This window comes from Halichoerus grypus, chromosome 1, assembly GCF_964656455.1.
Source record: "Halichoerus grypus chromosome 1, mHalGry1.hap1.1, whole genome shotgun sequence".
NCBI lineage: Eukaryota > Metazoa > Chordata > Mammalia > Carnivora > Phocidae > Halichoerus > Halichoerus grypus.
In genome coordinates, this window is record NC_135712.1 from 127,909,438 (window position 1) to 127,925,321 (window position 15,884).

Genomic DNA, 15,884 nt, shown 5'->3' on the forward strand with positions numbered 1-15,884 from the left:
GAGGACTCAGCCTTTTCAGGTGTGTGGAACCCGAAAGGTTGGAGCAACTAGAAACTGAGCGTCCAGGGGTGGAAGCCGAAGAACGGGAATTACCTCCGGCCACTGGCTATGTCTTTTGCCACTTGAACCTTTCACTTGCTCAGCATCTCACCCAGACCCCCCAATAAGTGACTTTTTTATGGACGGTTGATGTTAATAAACTTTGGCCCGGAACCGGAGACTAAACCTAAGTCTTCTCGCACCCAAATCCACTAGAGGGCAGGGCTACACCTTCTGAGTTCGACCGCATTCGCCACAAAGAACTGTAAAAACCGCAGGAGTCCTCCCTTGTGTCCTAGAGGTATTTTTCTCCATCACCACTTATTCTCATTAAAAAATTTGCCCCTTATCTCAGGTCCTGTAACACTTCCCGATATGTTCTCTGACCACATGTTCAACGTCAAAATAAATGGACCGGGTTACCTGTCTTCCCTATTTAACCCTGTGTAATTAGTCTAGGATCAAAAGTTCTGGACAGCTTTCTAGATTTACTTTTCAATTAAGATACGTTGAGATTTTATTCAACGAGGTCACTATTAAATTCCAAAACAAACCATAAAAATCAGGATGAACTAGTTTCTAGTCTTAGAGTTACTATCTATAACACACCTTTGGCTTACATGCTTAGGGATTTTTGCCCAGCCAGCGGTGTTATAAACCTCATTTGTAAAACAAGGAATGTGCTATCTCTTGCTCAATGTTGTAATCAATTTGTAATGATTATTAGTTACTATACTTATTGGACCTTGACACCACAGCATTGTATTAAAAACATAAGCACGTAAAGTAGAAAATGTAAATGTAGACATTATTCGATATTAACATATGATCTTACAAAATAGAGGGTAATTTCCCTATACAAAATTTGATATTGGATTGCCTTAATTAGCTCAGACATTTTTCTTTTTTTATTATTATTAACATATAATGTGTTATTTGTTTCAGGGGTACAGGTCTGTGATTCATCAGTCTTACTCAACACAAAGCACTCACCACAACACATACCCTCCCCAATGACCATCACCCAGCTACCCCATACCCCCCAAGCTCAGACATTTTTTCTGAGGTAACTTCAGAATTATCTGTTGTGCACTGCAAAACCCCAACATTAACACAGAATTCAAAACTAACTCCCCCAAGGATATATCACCCCATGGCTTAAACCTAAAGTAGCTTACAGTGGAATTTTACTTTTTGGTTGCCTAAATTGTGAAAGCCATTGTTCCTATAACTAAGGCAAAAAAGAAACTGGATAAAACCAGCTTTGTCCAGAAGAATTGTTGCACACTGCCTGCATTCTTAATCCACCATCAGTCATCTCACAAACTCCTGGGCTTGGGAGCAGCAAAAAGCCTTTAAGGATAGCTGGTTCAACCCCTCAGCTGATCCTTCAGCCTTATCAACACATCTCCACAGAGTGATCCTCTATTCTGTGTCTGAACACCTCTTCTACCAAGCTAGCCAACATCACTAGCACCAGCTTTGACTTCCTATGTAAATGAAAGATAGCATTTATTAACACTGTTCAAGCCAGAGCAGTGGGGAATGCTTGAGCCATAAGCTTCAGAAGTCCTCTTCCTTCTTTCAGCATTCTCTCCTCCGACCAGCTAACCTGCCATGAGACTTTTGTATTAGCAATCTCCACCTCCTCATCTTGGGGGAAGGGGACTAAAATACATGTACACTACATTACATATACATATATATGTGTATATACATTCACCTATACATATACATACATATGTATTACAATATTTTAGATACAGATGTATGCATAATAACTATCCTTTCCCTCAAAAGATTGTTGTGAGGATCTGATAAAGTGAAGACAGGTCGTAAATTATAGGCACTGTATAAGATTATACAGAGAAACAAGCAAAACAGACTATTAGCTAGCTAGAATGAGATTAATTAGATTAATGGCAATGAAATGTATTATGTTCAAGTTCCCTCTGTTTTCTTCTTTATGAATCAATGCTCTAAAAATCTACTCATTTGGTTCTGAATATTTAACCTACAAAATTAATTAAATATATCTGATGCAAAAAGTGTTCCACATATGAGCAATAAAGGGGAATTTGTCAGGTACCTCTGCTTGGGGGAAATACTACAAATAGGGAAGATTGAGGAAGGATAGTCATGGTGTTCAAATTTTATTTATACTGTGCCTTATTACACAAAGGATGTGAGGCATCTTGTTTTTAATAACAAATTTGATAGATGGCATTTTTATAAACCTGGATGATGAAGAAATATATGGCCCTTTAGGATTTAAAAATTAACCTGGAAAATGTTGTTTTAAAATCTTTCCTTAATGTTTTATTTTATTTTTTTTTAAATTTTATTTATTTATTTGAGAGAGAGACAGAGCACAAGCAGGGGGAGGGGCAAAGGGCAAGGGAGAAGCAGACTCCAAGCTGAGCAGGGAGCCTGATGTGGGACTCAATCCCAGGACTTTGAGATCATGACCTGAGCTGAAGGCGGACACTTACTTAACCTACTGAGCTACCCAGGCGCCCCTATTAATGTTTTATTTTAAAGGCTATTTTAACGTTGTTTTAAGTACCAAAGATTAATAGTTAAGGAATTATACCTAGCTGCTAAAAAAAAAGTTGTCATTTTTTTTAAGGTAGATATTTTAAAAGCATATAAAGACACAATGCTTTATTGTTATAAGCTAACCTACTCAAACAGAACAACAGAAATATTTTTCTTCCTGTGAGAGAAAGGACATGCTAGGGGTCAAGTTGGGGGAAATACAGTCTTACTAAAAGAAGCATCATATCAAATCAGTGTCTAACAACCACCTGCCAGAATTGCTGTACATCTGCTTGGGTCTCTATCTTAGCTGTACTGGAAGAGTAAAAATTAGAAGCCAGAATAAAAATCAAATGAGCTCAAAAATGATCTACCTGTATTTGGTTGGCTTTACTAAGCACAGAGATACCCAAGTACCTTACAAATATTTTATCAGCCCACAAAATTGCATAACTTCTACACTTGCTAGCATTTCCTTGCTGAAACTGAGCAGAAGAAACTAGAGAATTGTAAGTGTGCTTTTTTAATTTTCAAAGTTTATATATGACTCAGTTTCCTCATTCAACAAGTTCTGAGCCTGTGGTGATATTTGGGATCTTTGGTATGTACTACCAATCTTCTGGATTGGAGGTGAGGGTAGGAGGGAGCACAGATGAGGATAAGAAAGGGAAAGGGGGACGATTGGGTGGCTCAGTAGGTTAAGCATCTGCCTTCAGCTCAGGTCATGATCCCAGGGTCCTGGGATGGAGCCCCGCATCAGGCTCTCTGCTCAGCGGGGAGTCTGCTTCTCCCTCTGCCTCTGCCACTCCCCCTGCTTGTGAGCTCTCTCTCACTCACTCTCTTTCTCAAATAAATAAGAGCTTTAAAAAAAAAAAAAATGGAAAGAGGAAGAGCAAAGTGAGTATGAGTCCCATATCCAGAAGTCATCTCTGGACTTCATTGTTTCCATGGAAAATAGACATACAATATTCCATATTATATACATGCCAAGATTTATCTTGAGGTAAAAATGTACCCATTTAAAGGATATTCTGTCTAGTTTCCAAACTGGCATAATTCATCTCTGGCCCAAAATCATTGGTCTGTAGTAAATATCTAATAAAGACCTATTAAGTAAATGGGTAATCTGGAAAATGGTCATCATAAATACATATATGTTGTTGAATGAATAAACATTATCCCATTTTTTTTTTAATATTTTATTTATTTGTCAGAGAGAGAGCGCGCACAAGCAGGGGAAGCAGCAGGCAACGGGAGAAGCAGGCTCCCCGCTGAGCAGGGAGCCTGATGTGGGACTCGATCCCAAGACCCTGGGATCAAAACCTGAGCTAAAGACAGACGCTTAGCCACCCAGGTGTCCCCCCACCTTTTTATTTTTTAAACATAATCCCACCTTTGACTTTGCTACTTGCTACCTGTGATCAAACTAAAACATGAGCTTCTACTTTCCTGTAAAGCAAAGAATTAAGGGATTTTCCAAGGTTTAACATTGAACTTAAATCTCCGAACCACAAAGGGGTTAACTAGTACAACTTGGTCTAAACAAGAATAAGTCCTAATCATTGTAGGAAGTATTAAAAATTGAGCACTACTCAAAGCAGATGAAATTTCACACCCAGATTTTGAACCCAGGTAACCATTTGAAATTAAAACATAACGATGTTGGGGCACCTGGGTGGCTCAGTCATTGAGCGGCTGCCTTTGGCTCAGGTCACGGTCCCAGGGTCCTGGGATCGAGCCCCGCATCGGGCTCCCTGCTCCAGGGGAGCCTGTTTCTCCCTCTCCCCTCCCCCCTGCTTGTATTCCCTCTCTCACTGTCTCTCTCTCTATCAAATAAATAAATAAAATTTAAAAAAACAAAAAAAACATAACGATGTTGAGGTGGCTGCTTCCATGCACAAGCTGAGCTTGTGCTTTGGGTTTTGATGGCATGTATATCAATGCGTGACAAAGTCAAAAGCACTATCATGTCCTGCACAGTCTTCGGTTATTACCTTAAGTATCCAGGAATCTACTCTTAATTCTTGGACAAGACAGCTTGGAGACTAGGTATAAGCAACAGGCCTTAGAATAGCCAACTACACTAAGTTGCCACTGGCCAGCATTCTCCTCATTTTGTAAGCTTTACAGATAGGTTGGTTGTCATAAATTAGTTGAAACTATCAGACAGATTCCATATTATATCTGCTGGCCCCTTGCTGTGTTGGCAGTAATAGCCTGGGCCCCCTACGTCCATTTAAATCCTCAATTTCACATCAGAAACATTTTCAATCTCTGTATACTGTGTTGCACACCGGAGAGAGCTTTGGGAAAGGTTGCTTTTCCTCAGACTACCAAAATGGTACGTTTTGCACTTAAAAGTTTTCTACCCCACCACTTTCTAGAAGTCAAATATTTTTTGCAAAGCTTGCATCTTTGCCTGAACTTGTCCCAAGTCCAGGCCCCCTGCGGAAATCATCTCTCTCCACCGTGCTTCCTATTGTGAGAACAAAGGAGAAAAAAGGCACAGAAATGCCATTATGATAATAAATTAGAGAGGGAGATCAACAGCACAGAAATTGCCCAAGGTTTTATGAGGATTCTCAAGTTTAGCCCTGGACAGTCATGCAAGTCTACAGACCATATTCCTATTGAGCATACTACACAAAATAGGGAACCCACACCAAAGAGATGGTTTATGAAACAGCTAACAGAGAAAGGAGAAATGCAATTTGGCAAGATGGTTTATAAGATAGATGATAGAGAAGGAAAATTACAAATTGGCAGAAAGGAGTTCTTGCAACACAAGCAAACGGTTAAATCTTCAAGTTAGAAAATTCATCACTACAAATAATGATCAGATGGGAAATTAGATTAGCAGCATTTATATGTACCTTCAGACAACTTTATTTTTGCTTTCTTGGTTATAAAAGGCAAGGTTTATGTAGCTTATTTCAGAAGATATTAAAAATAACAATATTGCCAAATATTCTATATTTGGGGGATTAAGAAAATGGGGATTCTGGGGTGCCTGGGTGGCTCAGTCATTAAGTGTCTGCCTTCGGCTCAGGTCATGATCATGGGGTCCTGGGATCGAGCCCCACATCGGGCTCCCTGCACAGCAGGAAGCCTGCTTCTCCCTCCCCAACTCCCCCTGCTTGTGTTCCTTCTCTGTAAAATAAATAAATAAAATCTTAAAAAAAAAAAAAAATGGGGATTCTGGAAAGAAAGGGGAAAAAAGCTCTATACAGGCCAGGAACAAATAAGCTGAAGTGCAAATTTGGGGCTTCGACTGGCTCAAGCAGTCCCTAGTTCAAACAGTTGAATGCAAAACTATTTTCTAAGAAACTGCTACCTCAACCATAGGAATATTGGTATTCAAAATGAGCAGTGTCCCTCTCTAGAATATTGAACAGGAAGCTGACAGACTAAAAATGGCATCAGGCCCTATGAGGAGAGCAAAAGGAACTCTCTGTTACATTCCAAATGATAAAGTACATCTTGTAATGAATGTTACCCGTGATCCTCAAACATCCATTCCCCTCCAGGATCATTAGTCAAAATTAGTGTTTCTCAAAGTGTGGCCCCCACTACCAGCAGCATCAGCATCACTTGGGAACTCATTAGCAATGCAAATTATCAGATCCCACTCAGACCTACTGAGTCAGAAATTCTGGGTGGTTGGACTCCGCAATCTGTGATTTAACAAGCCTTCCCCGTAATTTTGAATGTTTAGAAGTGCTGCAGCCACCTCATTACCCTACCTACCCCTCTTCCTCCAAAAAGCCAACACCAAGGATGGCAAAGCAGTGATCAGAGGAAGCCAAGTCCTTTAATGCATAATTAAGCTAACAAATGAGCCAATCCTAGAGCCTGTCCTACCACAGAATGTCCTTTAATATGAAATAATAAACAAATTATATTTTCTGTTTCTTGCAGCTGGAAGCATCCTGATAGAGTCTTAAATGAGAAAAAAATCAGTTTGCTTTAGATAAATATTATTTGGTTGGCTGCTCTGATATAAGTTAAAAGAATTCAAAATACTATGACATATGCAAATGATAAAATGTTAAAGTACTTTAAATAGTAAAGGCAATGTTAATCAATGGGAAGTTACAGAATAAGATGTAAGTAAAAAAAAACTGAACAAGGGAGTATTGTCTGTTTTTTAAATTAGGTGATTTCCATATTAGCATATAAAGTTAAAAAATGTTAATTTCAGAAACTCCTTTGACAAATTTTACTTATTACTAATCAGGAGTATTTTTAAATTACGCTATTCTGCACATTATTCTTGAAAACTAGTTAGATTTCAGAATTTTTATTTTCTTATATAGTTGTGTGCCCTAGACCGGACTTTTTCTTGTTTAATTATTTTTTCTTGTTTACTCAGCTAATGACTACTTAGTGATAGATTCTACTGTGAAATTGCTAAAATAAAATTAAGTTTTCCATAGTCATTTTTTTTCCAACAAACTTGATAAAAATATTTTTTTTTAAAGATTTTATTTATTTATTTGAGAGAGAGAGAATGAGAGACAGAGAGCATGAGAGGGAAGAGGGTCAGAGGGAGAAGCAGACCCCCCACTGAGCGGGGAGCCCAATGCGGGGCTCGATCCCAGGACTCCAGGATCATGACCTGAGCCGAAGGCAGTCGCTTAACCAACTGAACCACCCAGGTGCCCCAATATAAAAATATTTATTATTTTGAGGTTTGCACATCAACTTGTTTCTATTTTCTGACTTAGAGCAGTTAAAAAGCTATGACATTAAGAAAAAAAAACTAAACATATTCTTCCCTAGTTTAAATGATTAAATCACTCATTTTAACCCTGAAAAGCACTTGGAAAGGTAAAGATTGCATACCTGATTAAAGAATTTGTATTACTTTTAGGAAAATGAGAATCATTTTTCACTGAACAGCTAACAAAACACATTTGTTTAGGGCTTTTCAGTTGACATTTCCATGTACATAATTAAATTTAATCCTCACAACCCTGTAAGGTAAGCAGACTAGATCTTGTTAATTGCTTTTTATAGCTAACAAGGCTAGGACTCAACACAGATGAAACTCTTTGAACAAGAATTTCTCAATATTGGGAGCCTGGGTGGCTCAGTCAGTTAAACGTCTGCCTTCGGCTCAGGTCATGATCCCAGGGTCCTGGGATCAAGTCCCACATGGGGCTCCTTGCTCAGCAGGAAGCCTGCTTCTCCCTCTCCCTCCGGCTGCCACTCCCCCTGCTTGTGCTCTCTCTCTCTCTCCCCTCCCCGCCCCCATGTCAAATAAATAAATAAAATCTTTTAAAAAAAAAATAATTTCTCCCTATTCAATGTCAAAGCCAGGAGTCCAATATCCATCTTGGCTCCTATTTCCTTAAAGCTACCTCAGTGACCTACTAGAGAATATGTGAGAAGCTGCCCTGCTTATTGAATTACCTTTTACAATTTATCATTTTGTTTTGTTGCATCTTTCAACTCAATGGGGCACCCTGAAACCTTGATGGCCATTAATTCCTGAGCCTAGGATATCTGCCCCATAGCTCATTTGATGACATTTAAGAATGGTATTAATTAATAAGGACTTGATTTTACGACATGCTTGGTCATTGTCCACATCTATTCACTTGTTCTTATTTAACCTTTGGACACTGGGGAAATCATGCTCCAAGCAGAAGCTATTCTAGAATCCCTTGGGTTTATCTTCTCAGAGTTGAAATTACTGCTAAAATGGAAGTGTAATCCTAACAGTAAATAATTACAGACAGGCATTTTAGAGAGATTATTCAATAGGTAATTGAGACAAGTTCATTAACATGCTTTATTGAAAAATCAACAAAATACATATTAAACACATGTCGTAATGATCTAAAAGCCACTGAACAGTATAGGAATACTCATTTTATTCCAAGTGGTAAATTTTTCTTTCTTCTGATCTTATAATTATATTTATATATTAACCAGAATAGGGGTAAGGTAAAATTGAGTGATTTTGTTTTTAATGTTGAGATTTCATAATAGTTTTAGGGGATGCCTGGGTGGCTCAGTTTGTTAAGCATCTGCCTTCATGATCCCAGGGTTTTGGGATTGAGTCCCACAGCAGGGAGCCTGCTTCTCCCTCTGCCTGCTGCTCCCCCTGCTTGTGCTCGCTCTCTTTCTCTCTCTGGCAAAAAATAAAATCTTAAAAAAAAAAAAAGACTTCATATGGAGGACATACAATGATTACACCTTTTTTATATTCCGTTATTTAAATCAACAATTATAATTCTCAGTTGCCACATCACTTCAATCAGTAAACAGCTACAGAAGAAGGAATTAAAAAGATAAAAACATATTTTAGATTACTCTTATGATGAGGTATAAAAGCAGGAAAATGTTCACCTTTAGCCCAGAAGGCTGACCTATAGCCTGCATAATTTTGATAAGGATCAAATACGTACTGGTTGCTACATATATAAAGTGTCTCATGACCGCCTGTACATTTCACTGATAGTTAATACCAAGCTGAATGATAAGCACCAGAGAAATATTGAGAAAGCAGTTCTACGAATAGAAATTCAAAGAAAACTTGTTCATGATCTAATACTCCCTACACCTCCCCCTTGAGCACTAGGCATATAACCACCAGCTACATACAGCAAAACTACAGCTCTTTCAGCCCATAGGTCCAGTCCCTGTGCTACTTAAATAAACTTACTAAGTTGTACCATAAAACGTCTCAAGAATTCTTTCTTGACCATCTCGCTCAACACTTATGGCAAGACAGTGTTCAATGACTTCTTGCATTACTAAGGATTATATATCACTACTAGGCATAGGGCAGCTATGGTTGAAAATGGCCAGTTAAGAATCTATGAAGCTTTAAATCATCATCACTATCCCCTGGCTTTGGCAGTGACTCTCCATCTTCCAAATGGCATACATGCTTGAGAAGGTATAAACCCTGTCAGCTTTGATTTTTGAAAATATGCATCACCAAATGAGCTATATCGGTTTGCATCAGTGGTTCTCAAACTGTGCTCCCTACTACCCCGGGGAACTTTTTAGAAGTGCAAATTCTGAGGCGCCACCTCAGACCTACTGAATTGGCAACTCTAGGGGTAGGGCCCTGCATCCTATTATTTAGTCCTTCAGGTGATTCCAGTGCTAAAATTTGAGCACTGATTTACAGGAAACTTAAAACTTTCATCTAAAAATATTTTGATCATGCCAATAGTCCTCAAGTCTGAAAAATTAGCATGAGAGTATATATCAGTATTTTAAACCTTCTCCAGCATTTCCCAAAAAATGAATTAAATTCTTAAAAAAATTGCCTTAAAGTTATAGGATTTTGACCTTCTTTGAGTAGATACCTGTTGGCCTAAAATGAGTTATTTTGAATGACCGGGGAAAGGACTATACAAGTATAAAGAGATCACATTTTTCCCCTCTTAAATAACTGGGAGCATCATATCAGCATAGCCACAGTTTGGTAGGGAGGAAAACAAAAATTAGAGGGTCAATGCACAGGCAATGGAGTTATAGTTGTGTTGCCAGCTATAAATCAGTCCTTGTTTTCTTATTTCAGGTCAGGACCTTTGGAACAATGTGTCTTTGACCAGATGTATCAACCTTAAGCAGCCTGGTTAGATGAAAGAAGTGGGGGAAAACTTCCTAAGTAGAAAATGCCTTTCTATTGAAACAGTGTATTCCTTAGAGAAATAGTTTCAGCCTTTAAAAACAAAACATTAAAAATAAAGCTGTATAACATTTCGGAGACTATAAAATTTTTTCTAAAGTACATTATACAGAAATTATATGTTGGGGATAGAGCAAAAGGATCGTTTTTAAGACTAATGAAATAGGGTTTTACACTACTCAATTGGTGTAAACAGTTTGATTACAAACTATGCACTTATAAGACCAAAATACTTCTGTGATGTGCTTTATTTATTTTGAGATGTACTTACAGGCCATAGCCTAGTATAGTGGTAAATATTATAATAGGGTTTATGGTATAGGACACAATTATAAGGACTGCTTACATTAAGGGCAGTTATTTGCAGAACAAAGGAAGAAGAGTAAAATGAGTCAAGAATTTCTACTAAGGGGCGCCTGGGTGGCTCAGGTCATGATCCCAGGGTCCTGGGATGGAGCCCCGCATCGGGCTCCCTGCTCGGCGGGAAGCCTGCTTCTCCCTCTCCCACTCCCCCTGCTTGTGTTCCCTCTCTCCTGTCTCTCTGTCAGATAAATAAATAAAATCCTAAAAAAAAAAAAAAAAAAAGAATTTCTACTAAGAGGATGGGGCACCTGGGTGGGGCAGTCCTCCGTTAAGTGACCAACTCTTGATTTCGGCTCATGTCAGAATCTCAGGGTTGTGAGATCGAGCCCCGTGTTGGGCTCCACACTGAGTGTGGAGTCTGCTTGAGATTCTCTTTCTCCCTCTGCCCCTCCCCCTGCTCACACACTACCTCTCTCTCAAATAAATAAATATATCTTAAAAAAAAAAAAAAAGAGGAGGATATACATGAGAAAACTGGGCATTTGAATACATCACCAAGGAGCAAAATATAGCAAAGATATCCAACATAAAGGTGATTTTATCCAGAGACAAGTTACAGTAACTATGTTATAATTGCGGATAACAGATGAGTTTGCAATAGCTTGATTAGATCTCAATGAATTCTTAAAGACTTTCTTTAGTGCTATAATCTTTCTACGATGTGGTCTTTAACAGTCCTCTTTTAAAAGAGGTGGATATGCATGAGAGAACTGGGCGTTTGAATACATCACCAAGGAGCAAAATACAGCAAAGATATCCAACATAAAGGTGATTTTATGCAGAGATAAAGACAAGTTACAGTAACTATGTTATAATTGCAGATAACAGATGAGTTTGCAATAGCTTGATTAGATCTCAATGAATTCTTAAAGACTTTCTTTAGTGCTATAATCTTTCTACGATGTAGTCTTTAACAGCAATAACATGCTTTTTTCTCTATGTGTATTAACTGCCCTGCTTGGAAGGATAGTAAACAGTGTGTTTAATATTAATTACACTAATATAGGAGTTTTGAGGTCTGTAGCATTTGCAAATTATTCCGTTACAAATAAGAAGTCCTTTGCAAATATAAATGGGCGTATGGGTGGGGGACCTTTGAGATTTAACAGTATCAGTATCTCCATCTTCATAGTGCTACTTACTGTAGAGCAAAATACACTGAAAGAACATCCTCCATCCAAGAATATCCTCTATCTCATTCGTTGGAGTTGGGAGTTCAAGCTGCCCAGAATAGGACCACATACAACATTACTTGCAAAGCTACCCTATGGCATGGACTCTTGTGTATTATGTATGGTATAAATACCATTTTTTGTGTTATACCATTCCTCCAGAGCTGGATTCTCTTGGAAACCAAATAAACTTAAATTTCAGGGCCCTTCATTTACAGGGGCCCCTTTCAAGGCCCTTAAAGAGACTCTAGCAATGTTCTCATGGTCTTATGGTTTGGTAAAATTTGCAAAGGATATTTTTATTGCAATTGATTTTAGAGTTACTCTTTTTGCTGACTTTTCCTTCTTCACACTTCTCCTATCAAGCAGCATTGGGGCACCCAAGGGCAAAATTTTGGATCTGGCTTAAAAGAAGTTGAGATGGAGATATGTTTAGGTTTCATTTGGATTTAGGGAGGTACACAAATGTGGCTTGTAGTCCTATCTGTATATGGTTAAGTTATTGCTGGCTGTCCTGGTAGAGAAAGGACATCCAGGAATATTTCTACTCCCTACTATTCTAAATCACAAGGCCTGAAATCTTTATATAAATGCATCCCCTGGTGCCCAGCACCTGAAGTATGCGAGTGGAGAAAGAGCCAGAAGCTAGTCCCATGGAACTTTTCTATACTCAAATAAAAAACAAATATAAATTAACTATATTAAAGGAGTATCTGGATTATTTTTTTATAATCTCTTTAGAGAATGTGAAGTGGTGATTAAAAAAATCTGAAGCCCAAAAATGTAGAAACAAAACACCTTAGGATGCATTACTTATTAAAACACTTATTTTTCCAGATTTTGTGATCTCAAATTTGTCACCCAAATTTGTAATTTGTTGTGATTTCTTATTCTATTCTAATAGCCAATTTGTCTCTAATTTAGTATTTACAATTTCATATTCTTTTTCTTAGAAGAAGTTCCCCAAATTGAATAACTTTCAGACCTCTGTTAAAAAGGGACAGCAGGCCCAAAATGGAGTCATTTATGCTAAGTCTCATGTCACGAAACTGAGACTTAATACCCAATTTAATTATACTTTTAGCATCTCCCAGGAATGGACTCTTAAATTAGTCATCTGGAACCACCTGGTCACTAGTGAGGTAACGGGCCTGATAGACCCCTGCCGTCCCCTGAAGGAAGATGACCTTGCCATAACCAATCTGCTTCTTTACTAGTATAACTTCCTTATCCCTTTCCCTTCTGCCTGTAAAACTCTTTCATTTTATATATCTTCTCAGATCTAGATGGGATGCTGACCAATTCATGAATTGTTGAAGAAAGCCAGTAAGGTCTTTAAAATGTACTCAGTTGAATTTGTTTTTTAACAGATTTGTTGGCAGCAGTGGGATCCAAAGGAAATTCCTGATGGATTCTGGGACAACAAGAAACACAGTTCTCTTTCTTACCATTTCTGAAGGCCGTGGATAAATTCCTCTCCATTCTGATCCCTGTCATCTTGGTTTGTTTGTTTGTTTGTTTGTTTTTAATTTTATTTATTTATTTGAGAAAGAGCATGAGCTGTTGTTGTGGGGGACAGGGGCAGAGGGGGAGGGAGAGGGATAAGCAGCCTCCCCACTTAGTGTGGAGCAGGACTCAGGACTGAGCCACCCAGGCACCCCAGTGAGCTCTGCTGTCTTTGTATTGAGCTTCTTATTTAATTGGCTTTCTATTCCAGGTCAACAGGTCAGTTTAGACAGACAAAAGGCTCTAAAAGAATGCCAGTTCTTAGCTCTTGGTTCAGTCCACAGTTCCCAGTCCAGGGCTTGGCGGGTCAGTTTGAGCTGGCAGAATGTTCTACCTAGAACCCAAGTCTTTAACCCTGTTTGTCCACAGTTCCTCATTTGATTGGAATCCCAGTCCACAGTTCCCATTTGTTGGGGTATGCAGGTTCAGTCCTTTCCCCAGTCCCCAGTTCCATGTTGGGAATTGCGGGTGGTACATACAAGGCCTTTTATTGGCCAGTCCACAATAATATCTCTTTGGTTAGTTCAGTATGTTAATGTTCTTGTTTGTATTGTTTTGTGTAGGTAAAGGCCACTGCTAAAGTCAATCTCAGAAGCCAAAAGCCACAAAGTTGGTAGGCATGAGTTAAGCACTTAAAAGCTTTTCGAATGCTCACCACTTAATTCTAAGACTCCCATATTTGGTAAGTTGGTCATGGAAGAGGTTAGACTGACACTAGGTCACCTGCCAACTTCAAGAAAATTTCTGTGCAATAAGGTACACCGTAAAACACCACACATCCCCAACCTACTATCACATCCCTCTTAGGTATTAATTTGGTTCCCAGAGACCCAAGGTGTAGCTAAAGAAATAGGATCCTTAAGTTCCAAAAAGTTCAGTGTGCCACCTTCTAGCTCACCTGCTTATTTTATGTCTAAGAACTATGATCCCAGAAACTGTAGGTATCTACCAAAATGGCAGTCTTACTAACAACAACTTAAAATTACAATGGCCGTAATGGGGACTATACCAATTAGATGAGATTGTTCATTTAAGAAGTGTACTTGAAAGCAACGGTTCCTAAATCAAACTAACAGAACTGGATACCTACTTTAATTGGCATGCAGAAGCCTCCAAAAACTTCAAAATTCCAAAGTACCTTCATTGAAAGATTTGTTGCAAAAGGCTAATGTAAAATTATAGATATAAGAGACACCCAAAACAAAAGACTATAAGACTGATGTCACTCCTACTGCTCCCATCTATCCTCCTTTATTTGAGTACGCTTTCTAATAATCCTCTGTCTGAATTGTCTTTGCACTCTGAAGAGACTACAAGACTATTAACAAAAGTCCCCACCGAGGCAGTGGTCGTCCAGATGCCCCACATCTTCCTTTGAAGGAGGACCCCCTATATGGGCTCTTCTAGGGTTGAGAGGACTCTGAAGGATTTTCTGGTAAACTGCTACAGTTTACAGTTTCCCTTAAACAGCCAAGGGAAACTAAAAATTAATGGAAAGCCTTACCAAATATTGGTAAATACTGGAACGTACAGATGGGATCCTGGGAAAAGTTGGCAGAAGCCCCCAAAGGGTGAGAATTCTTACCAGAGTCAACTCTCCCAAATCTCTGTCTATAATGCCTGGTGGAAGGAGGAAAATAAAATTTCACGTTGTCCCTTCCTCTCCAAATCCAGACTCATTGTTTATTAATCTCTTCTCTCCCAGGGACAGCCATTACCTTCTTATTTGTCTTGTTTGTGTCCTGAGAATTTCACTTGGTAACTGTCTGAGAATCCCAAAATATAGCCAGACAGGAATGTGGGTTGTACCCCATTTGTGGTTAGATATGGCTGGACAGAAATGTGGGTTAAACTCCATTTGTGGCTAGGGTCCTACCAAACTACGGCTGGCCCTCAGAGAAATTATCTAAGTCTTTCTTTCTTTCTTTCTTTCTTTCTTTCTTTCTTTCTTTCTTTCTTTCTTTCTTTTGTACCCTCTTTGAGGATGCCTCTTACATCCAAGGGGTTGTTCAATACTGCCAGGAATATTTACTCTTTTTTTTTTTTTTTAAGATTTTATTTATTTATTTGACAGAGAGAGAGAGCGTGTGAGAGCAGGAGCAGAAGCAGGGGGAGTGGGAAAGGGAGAAGCAGGCTTCCCGCGGAGCAGGGAGCCCGATACGGGGCTCGATCCCAGGACCCTGGGATCATGACCTGAGCCGAAGGCAGACGCTTAACGACTGAGCCACTCAGGCGCCCCAGGAATATTTACTCTTTATCCCAGCTGAAAACTGAGAAGATATCTGAAAGGACTTTTTTTAAAGTTTCTCTGTGGTCAGAAATTGGCCAAATTGGAAGCTGATATTCAGAGCCTGATAGAACTTTTTAAATGCCTTTTTTCTTTTTAATTTATTTGACAGAGAGAGACACCGCGAGAGAAGGAACACAAGCAGGGGGAGTGGGAGAGGGAGAAGCAGGCTTCCTGCTGAGCAGAGAGCCCAACGCGGGGCTAGATCCCAGGACCCTGGGACCATGACCTGAGCCGAAGGCAGACGCTTAATGACTAAGCCACCTAGGTGCCCCTTAAATGCCTTTTCTAAGCTAAATATACCCAGAGGGAAATAAACTTTCTG

At 39.0% G+C, this 15,884-nt stretch overlaps 1 protein-coding gene across 6 annotated transcripts in view; it reads right to left on the reverse strand.

Annotated features, from left to right (window-relative positions):
- The window catches only part of ATP2C1 (ATPase secretory pathway Ca2+ transporting 1), a 161,057-nt gene that overhangs the window by 126,143 nt on the left and 19,030 nt on the right, over positions 1-15,884 (reverse strand). The window lies entirely within an intron of this gene.